Raw genomic sequence first — 9,241 nt, forward strand, 5'->3', positions numbered from 1 at the left:
GGCTAAGCTTTGCCTAGAGCAGTGATTCGCAAACCTCTCCTGGACGACGCCCCAGCCATTCGAGTTTTTATGCATGTTGTGGATATTGTGAAAACTTGATTGGCATGCATGCAAATGTATCTCATGCATATTCATTGGGGATATCCTGAAAACTTGATTGGCAGAGGCCCCCCCCAGGACAGGCTTGGGAACCTCTGGCCTAGAGCATCAGCTTCTCTCTTACTGCTTCTCCTCAATCTTGAGAACTGGAGTTCATGCTTTAGTTCTTTCCGGATTGGATTACTGTAGTTCTGTATACGTGGATAGCAAAATTGCTTACCTTGTAATAGGTTTTATCCCAGGACAGCAGGATGTAGTCCTCACATATGGGTGACATCATCAGATGGAACCCTGACACGGAAAACTCCTGTCAAAGTTTCTAGAAACTTTTGACTGGCACACTGAGCCCACTGAGCATGCCCAGCATGCCATGATATTCTCAGCCACAGGGGGTCTCCCTTCAGTCTCATTTGTAGCAATATGCGTGAGCTAAAAAAATAAAATAATAAAACATATCGGACCCAACTCCGCGGGGGGGGGGGGTTTCGTGAGGACTACATCCTGCTGTCCTGGGATAACACCTATTACAAGGTAAGCAATTTTGCTTTATCCCAGGACAAGCAGGATGACAGTCCTCACCTATGGGTGATTAGCAAGCTACAGGCCGAGTCATTTTGTATTGAACCAACAGCATACAACTTGTGCAACGGCACAACAACTGGTGTACTGTTGGAAAAAATGAGGCAGCCTGAAATCACAGCAGGTTGGATGTAGAAGGAGTTGGGACTATACTGGAAATAAGTTCTTTAAGACAGATTGTCCAAAGGCTGAATCTTGTCGTCCTTCCTTGTCCAAAGAGTAATGTGGTACAAAGGTGTGAAGAGAACTCCAAGGTGCAGCTTTACAGATATCAGCAATAGGCACTGAACGATAGTGTGCTACTGATGTGGACATAGCCCTTTACTGAGTGCGCTTTTACTCGCCCCTGGAGCGGAAGGCCTGCTTTTTTATAGCAGAATTTGATACAGTCTGCAAGCCAGTTGGAGAGATTTTGTTTTCCCACTGCAACTCCTGGTTTATTTTTGTCTAAAGAAACAAAGAGTTGGGTGGATTTTCTATGGACTGCCATGCGGTTCAGGTAAAAAGCTAGCGCACGTTTACAATCTAAGGTGTGCAAAACTCTCTCGCCCTGGTGAAAGTGTGGTCTTGGAAAGAAATTAGGCAAGACTATGGATTGACTGAGGTGAAAATCCATTACCACTTTTGGTAGGAATTTGGGGTGAGTATGAAGAACTACCCAGTCATGTAGGAACCTTGTGTAGGGTGAGTATGTGACAAGAGAAGTGGCACCTCCCCCACTAGTCAGTGATTGTGGAGTCCGCCCTACAAAAGGCCTGTTGCTCCTGCATCAACCCCTCTGGGACAAGAGCACAGGGAACTGGATGCCTTGGGCAGAAAAGTCTTCCAAGATGCCATGCTGATGGCCCGCATCGCCGCCTACCAGCTGAATATGAGCCAGTACAAGCGCAATCTCTGGAAACTGGTCCAGGACTTCGTAGAGGGCCTACCTCAACAACAACAGGAGGGCCCTCTCGGCCATTGTCCTGCTGGGTCTCGAGACTGGGAAGCATGAGGTGCATTCCACCTATGATTTGTTCGAGACGGCGGCCTGTGTAGCTTGTGGTGGGCATCGGTGCCAGGAGAATGGCATGGCTCAGAGCCTGACCTCCTGAAGCTGGCTAGTGGCCTCCGCCCAGGACCAGGATTCCCTGCTGAATCAGTTTTAAAGTGGCCTGGGCTAGATCTCTGGGGCTGTTCTGGGGTTTTCTCCTGTATACCCCTTCCCAGGCTCCAACAGTCTGTCCAAGAAGGCAACGGAACTAACTCATCAGAGCACAAACTATAGAAGGTTTACAAAATGCAAGCCTCCTGTTTACAAGGGCAACCTTAAGGTGTGGCGAGCAAGTCGTCGCTCCAGCCCCACGCTCAAAGGAGGCCTGCGTGTGCCGTCTCAGATAAGGAAAAAGATCAGAGCCAGGCTGCTATGGTCTACTCAGGCACAGAAGGCACTAGCAGGATCCAGGCTCACTCTGTGTCACTGCCCCCCCCCTCCCCCCTCTCACTAACCAGGGGAGGAGCCTGTCCAAAAAAAAAAAAGCACATCACACTCATCCCTAACCTAAAACAAAATTACCAGAAATCTTCCAAAATTCACACTGGCCCAGAGATAATGGTGCTTTTTTCTGATACATTGTGATGAAAAGGTTAATTTGAAAGGCAGCTTATCAAAAAATGAACTATTTTGCTTGGAAACATCCATTTCCTTCCCCCAAGACTGCAAATGAAAAAATCTCTATATAAAAGTGGCATTTGTTTCCAAGATACGGTATCCCAGATGCCTGGGAAATAAAAATTAGAAGCACGGGGAGATCACGTGACGCTGTGAGGGAGAGCAGATGTAGCTTTCCTTCTCTGGCTCGACTCTCGCTTATCCAGCCCCATCCTGCACAATCCAAACATCAAAGTGCTTGTTAAACCCCTGCTTCAGCCTGTGGATAACATCTGCTGACCCGAGAGGATAAAATGTCAACTCGAATGGCACGGAAGGATAAGGAAAAGGAAAAAGAAAAAGGGAGGCCTACTGAGGCGCTGTCGGAGGAAGAGTTGGGCCTGTCTGAGTCCCCTGTCCCTAATAATTGGGCAGATATCAAAGCAGCAGTGGTAGAGGCATTAGAACCGGAATTTAAAAAACTATCTCATCAACTTGGAGAACTGACTGCTTCTATTGCTGGTTATGAAACTTGCTTTGGAGACTTGGAACACAGAGTTTCTGAAACTGAAGATGGCATACATAATGTGCAATCCGAGCTGGCATCCCTTAAAAAAGCGCTGGCAACCCACACTGATCGCATAGAGGATCTGGAAAATAGATCCCGTCGCTCTAACTTAAGATTTGTGGGATTGCCGGAATCTTTAGACGAAAGGGAATTGCCACGCTGGCTGGAAACTTGGCTAACTAAAGAGCTGGCTATGAATTTGGCGTGTGGGCCCCTGAGAGTGGAACGAGCGCACAGATTAGGCGTAAAGAAACAGCTGCAGGAACGGCCCAGGGTGGTTATAGCAAAAATTTTGAATTATGCTCACAAGGAAGCGATTTTGAGGGCAGCTCGGGGAGAGAAGGAGCTGCGCTATGAGGGCCGGAAGATATTAATCTTTCAAGATTTTTCGGTGGCGTTGTCGGCCCTGCGGCGCTCCTTGGCCCCTCTGTGTTCCCAGCTACATCACCTGGGGCATCGTGCAATGATCGTTTATCCGGCGAGAGTTAGGGTGGTTACCCCGCAAGGCCCCCGCTGGTTTACTACGGTGGGGGAGCTGAAGGAGTTCGTTCAATCACTCACCGGTTCAGGGGAGACCTCCGGGTCGGCTCCGAATAACCACGCCTGAAGATCACCACGTGGCCAAGATGGCTGGCGGCGTCTCGGCTTCCGTTGGCGGAGGGAATGGGCCGAGAGACAGGCTTACTGACCTGCGTTGGAGCGGTTGTGATTGAATCGCGTCGTGGGACTTCGGATTGCTCCATGGTCTACGGCGTCAGAGTGTGAACTACGGGGCGCACAGTTTACTTTTTAGGGTTGCCGGATTTTTTTTTGGGTTTCCAGACCTTGCAGGGGGACCGGGAAGGTAAGACTACGCACGTGGGTAGCGAATGGTGAGGCGGGTCTGGTTTTCAAAACTGTTGTGGGGATAAGACTGTTGGAGGACCAGGGGGACTTACGGGGCAGGATGGAGAGGTTTACCGTTATGGAGGGTATCGCCTGAACGGAGGAAATGGTTCCCTGAATGGCCCCTGGCTGTTTGCGGGCCGCCCAGCGACCGCAGTGGGCTGAGTCTAAAGCAGGCAGTTCGTGGAGAGGAAGCGGTGCCACAGGACATGGACTTGCGTATGGAGTTCAGAATGCCACCGTCTGCCTTCCTGGTTATCCCGATTTGGACAGGATCTGTTACTGTGTTATAGACATTGTGTGCTTTACTGTTTTCTACTGTTTGGTGGGTTCATATGTAGTTATTGGGGTTGGGTTGCTAGACCGTGTTAGTATCCCCTGGGGGGCTTAGAAATGGGAGGCCCGGGAGGCGTGTGGGGCCCCATGTCATACACACCGCTTCGGCTCAGTTAAGGGGCAGAGCTCCCGTTGGTTCAGGGGAAGTAGCAAAAGTATTACATTAACGGTGCTGGGGGAAGCCCTTGGGGATTAGGGATTGGGGTAGCTAGTTTGGTGAGGGGGGATTCCTCAGCCCGTGGGTGAGGCTGTTAGTTCCGGCTACTTAGTGGGGAATAACATAGGTTGGGGGTGGGCTGGCTAGGGGAGAGGGGAGCTGGTAGTGTTGTTCGTGGTCTCAGAGTTGGGGGTGGGAAGATCCATGTTGGGTGATATAGGAGGGGGTAGTTTAGGGGGGGTTGGGAAGGTGGATTCTATGGGGGGGGATGGGGGGAACTGGGTGGGGACGGGGTTGCCAGGGGATGTTGCAGTGTGGTCACAGGTGGAGGGGGGGGGAAATAGGTGCTTCTGTGCTGTTTGTTACAAATGTGGGACGTGATGTGTGGTTCAGGGGAGGGCCCTTGCTGGGACGGCCTTCTCCTGTCTTCAGTGGCTTGATTCCTGAAGTGGCTATTGTACTCGTGATCTTAGATCATGGTTAAGACAGGATACCGCTTCACATCGTGGAATGTCTGTGGTATCCATTCTCCTGTCAAGCGCTATAAAATTTTGCAGGCTTTAAATCGTAACACTGCAGACTTGGCGTTTTTGCAGGAGACCCATTTGTCGGATGCTGAGCACACTAAACTCCGTCAGGGATGGGTGGGAGAGGTACATTTTGCCTCCGGAAGTTCCAGATCAGCGGGAGTAGCGATATTAATTAGGAAAAATTTTCCACTGCAGGTAACCAATGTGCTAAAGGATCCAGAGGGTAGATACCTGATTCTGGAGGCAGTCCTGGAGAACACCCCGATGGTACTATGCTGTATATATGCGCCAAATTCCCAGCAAGCGGGGTTTTACCGTAATTTGATGCGGGTGCTCCTTCCCTATTTGGGTCAACCATTGGTGCTGGGGGGCGATTTCAATGCTTTAAAAGACCCGGCTTGGGATAAAATTGCCGCAGGGGTCGTGGGGGGACGCCCAAGTCCTGAGCTGCGGACTTTAGAACACACGCTGCACGTAGTGGATTCCTGGCGAACGCTGCACCCTTTTGAAAAAGAATTCACACATATTGCTAGAGCACATGCCTCGCAGTCTCGTATAGATTATTTTTTTTGTGAGCGATTCATATTTTTCTCATATATTGGACTCCAGTGTTGGGGATATCCTCATTTCAGATCATGCCCCTATATGGATAGATGTAAAGTCTAAAAGGGCTTCGCGGCAGGGACGACATTGGAGATACCCGTATTTTTTAGCGGAGGAGGTGGCGTTCCAGACCTATGTTCAGGAGCGATGGGAGGACTACACCACTCTTAATGCCCAACATAAGGATGACCCAGTACTTTTTTGGAGTGCGGCAAAAGCAGTTTTGAGGGGGGACATCATCTCTTATGTAGCGCACTGGAGGAAGTCCCTAGACAAAAAACTTCTTCTCCTCACAGCACACTTAAGACAGGCTAAAAGAGGTTTGGTGGCCCAACCGTCCAGGGAGCGCCGTGTGGCGTTCCTGTCGTTGCAAACGGCGATTAACTCGCTTTTACATCAGAGGGCTGCTAAAAGTGTTCAGTATTACAGGTATAAACTATATCAATTTGGTAATAAATCGGGTAAAATGATGGCGAATCTTGTGAGATCGGTGGGGGGATCGCGCCATATCGCAGCATTACGCACAGCTAGTGGGAGAACAGTAAATGCTACTCCTGAGATTGTAACAGCCTTTCAGGACTATTACACGGCTCTTTATAGAGCGGGAGGTTGGGATCAGAGCAAGTGGGACTCCTTTTCGGCTGGGGTAAGGCTGCCGTCGATCACGGTAGCACAACAGCGTTGGCTTAATGAGCCTATTCGGGAAGAGGAGGTCACTAAGGTTATAAGGGAGGCCAAAAAATTGAAAACGCCTGGGCCAGACGGTTTCAGTGCAGAATTTTATCAGTGTTTAGCTGAACCATTGTCAGCCATTCTCCCGTTGGTGTTCCACAGCTGGATACAACAGGGCTCCTTCCCCCTCATGGGTAATACGGCCCATGTCACGTTAATTCCAAAACCAGGAAAAGATCTGGTAGAGCCTGCAGCGTACCGCCCCATATCCCTGCTGAATGTAGATCACAAAATCCTTGCCAAAATTCTGGCAACTCGTCTGGGCACTATCTTGCCTACACTCATCCAGCCAGGACAGGTGGGGTTTGTTCAGCGGCGTTACGCTTTAACAAACATTAGGAAGGTGTTGGCGGCTATGACTCTTTGTCAACGCATCGAGACCCCCTTTTTAGTGGTTAGTCTGGATGCGGAAAAGGCATTCGACCGGGTGGAGTGGGATTACATGTTTCAGGTGCTGGTTGAAATGGGGTTCCAGGGATTTTTCTTGGAAGCAATCCGGCTACTTTATAATAGCCCTCAGGCCCAGTTGTTGATAAATGGCGCCTTGTCCCCTCCTATTTCGGTCGGGCGGGGCACACGTCAAGGTTGCCCGTTATCTCCTCTATTATTTTTACTTACGTTAGAACCGCTGCTTCGGGTAGTGCAAGAAACTCCGGTCATACGTGGAGTTCAGTTCTATTCTCATACGGAAAAGGAGATATTTAAATATGCCGCTTTTGCGGATGACATTCTGGTTTTTCTTACTACGCCGGTGCGTTCTTTAGGGGCTCTCCTAGCGGTATTTGAAGACTTTGGAGAATTTTCCGGTTTGAACATTAATTGGGACAAATCAGAGGCCCTCCCCTATCCCACTAACCTGCGAGAGACCTGGGACGGACATTTTCCATTACGATGGGCTACCAATCAGCTTAAGTATTTGGGGGTGTTCTTGTCAACAGATCTGAGAGCTGTATATTCCCTTAATATTACCCGCCTCTTGAATATTACGAGGGGTAAGCTGCTTTTCTGGAAGGAGCTTCCTCTCTCCTTGGGGGGGCGTATTAATCTATTTAAACTAATCCTCTTACCAAAATGGCTCTATGTAGTGCAAAACTTACCTGTGTCCCTTCATAGACGAGATCTGGGCACTTTGCATTCACTACTTCGGAGTTTTTTGTGGAAAGGTAGAAAGGCGAGGGTCCCGTTGCGATGGTTGCAAATGAAATGGGGTGACGGTGGTATGGGGATACCAGACCTGCACACTTATGTGCTGGCGGCTAATTTGCGGTTAGTCCGAGATTGGATCTCAGGAGAGTCAACTTTTGTCAGTCTGATAGCGGAGCGGACGCTAGTCTATCCATTGGATATCCGATTTGTGCTTATGGGCCCCAACAAGGATGTGCCGGAAGCCATTAGAAAGGATCCTCTGGTTGCTCCGCTCCGACAAGCCTGGTGTGCTATGACTAAAAAACTGGGGATTCCTGCGTATACAGCATTTTTGATGCCTCTCATGGGGAACCCACAATTTATCCCTGGAACCCAATGTAGAGTGTTTCGGGACTGGACACGGGCGGGCATTCATGTGCTGGGTCATGTGTTGAGTGATGACGGGGCCCCCCTAACCTTTGCTGAACTCCAATCGTTATATGGACTTCGCTGCGAATACTATCTTTGGTTATATGCAACTCAGGCATTATATTCACTCCATCCCAGCTCAGTACAAAGTCCCGGGTCACTTTCAAACGCTTGCGAGGTTTTTTCAGCTGGACAAGAAGCAAGCTTTATCCCTATCAGGTTACTATCGGGGTCTCACTAAGGGCCGACCCATGGAGGTATATAGCCAGGCGGTGCAGAGATGGAATAAGGACGGAGTGTTTCAGGTCCCGGTGGGGGTATTTGTGGCCTCTATGAAATCCCTGACCAGAGTTACCAGTAATATGTACTATAGAGAAATGCAGATTAAACTGTTGTATCGAGCTTATATAACCCCGCAAATTGCATTTCATGCTCACTTGGTGCAGACACCTGTCTGTCCCCGATGCTCGGGGTCTAAAGGGACATTATCCCATGTTTTTTGGGCCTGTAGGGGGATCCGGTCCTACTGGGGCAAGATTGTAACATACCTGAGTGATTTGATGGATGTGAAATTGCCTATGTCGCCTTATATGATATTATTTGACTGTATTCCCCGTCCCATGATTCAACGCACGGAGGCTCGTTGGTTTTTGCAGAAAGCCTTCGCTGTGGGGAAGAAGATGGTTCTGCTCCAGTGGAAGGAGGCAACGCCTCCGTCGTTCTGGTCGTGGAGGATTCACTTGCATCGCCTCATGCAAATGGAGAACATAGCATCTCAGATAAACCCTCAGCGACGTCGTTCGTTTCTGAAGATTTGGAATGGATACTTGCAGGCGCTCCCACATCGATCCCGGAGTCTGATACTCAATAGCTGACAAACTGTTGACGGAGGACGGTCCTACTAGTGTAAAGCATCCCGCTCTCAACATTACCTGACAATCATTAAGCACCTGGGGAAAGGGGGGGGGGGGGGGGTTGAGGGGGGAATCAAGTTGGTAGGAAGTTAGTGTATATCGTCTGGTTGCGGGATGGGGATATGAAAGAAAATGTATATCTCTAATCCCATTTGTATTGTTATACCATATTTTAATAAAAATTGTTTACATAAAAAAAAAAAAAAAAAAAAAATTAGAAGCACAGTATTAAACTTTTGAGGACAGTCATCTTCTCTGTGCCTTTTGTTTTTCTACCATTCATGGAGAAATCAGGCCCTGGTGTACAAGTTCCTCTGTAATTTGTGCTGCTCTGCTTCCCAAAGTTTGTCTAAGAGATGTTTCATCACACACAGGCCAATACAATAAAGTGCATGGGGAAAAAAAGCGCTCAGTGTTTCCTAACGCGCAGCCAGCCACCTCTCCTGGGCGTGCAATACAGTATTTAATGAGGGGGTCGTGCTAAAAAGGAAGCACTAGGGTCAATAGCGCACCACTAGCAGCGGAAGCCCAGGAGAGGTGGCTGTAAGTAGGTTTGGAAAATGGATGCTCAGCCACAGGTTAGGAAAATAGACCTCATAAAATTGAGTGTTTGTTTGCCGAACCGGACCTGCCGGCACATTTTTTTTGTTAATT

This window comes from Rhinatrema bivittatum, chromosome 7 (genome assembly GCF_901001135.1).
Source record: "Rhinatrema bivittatum chromosome 7, aRhiBiv1.1, whole genome shotgun sequence".
Lineage (NCBI taxonomy): Eukaryota > Metazoa > Chordata > Amphibia > Gymnophiona > Rhinatrematidae > Rhinatrema > Rhinatrema bivittatum.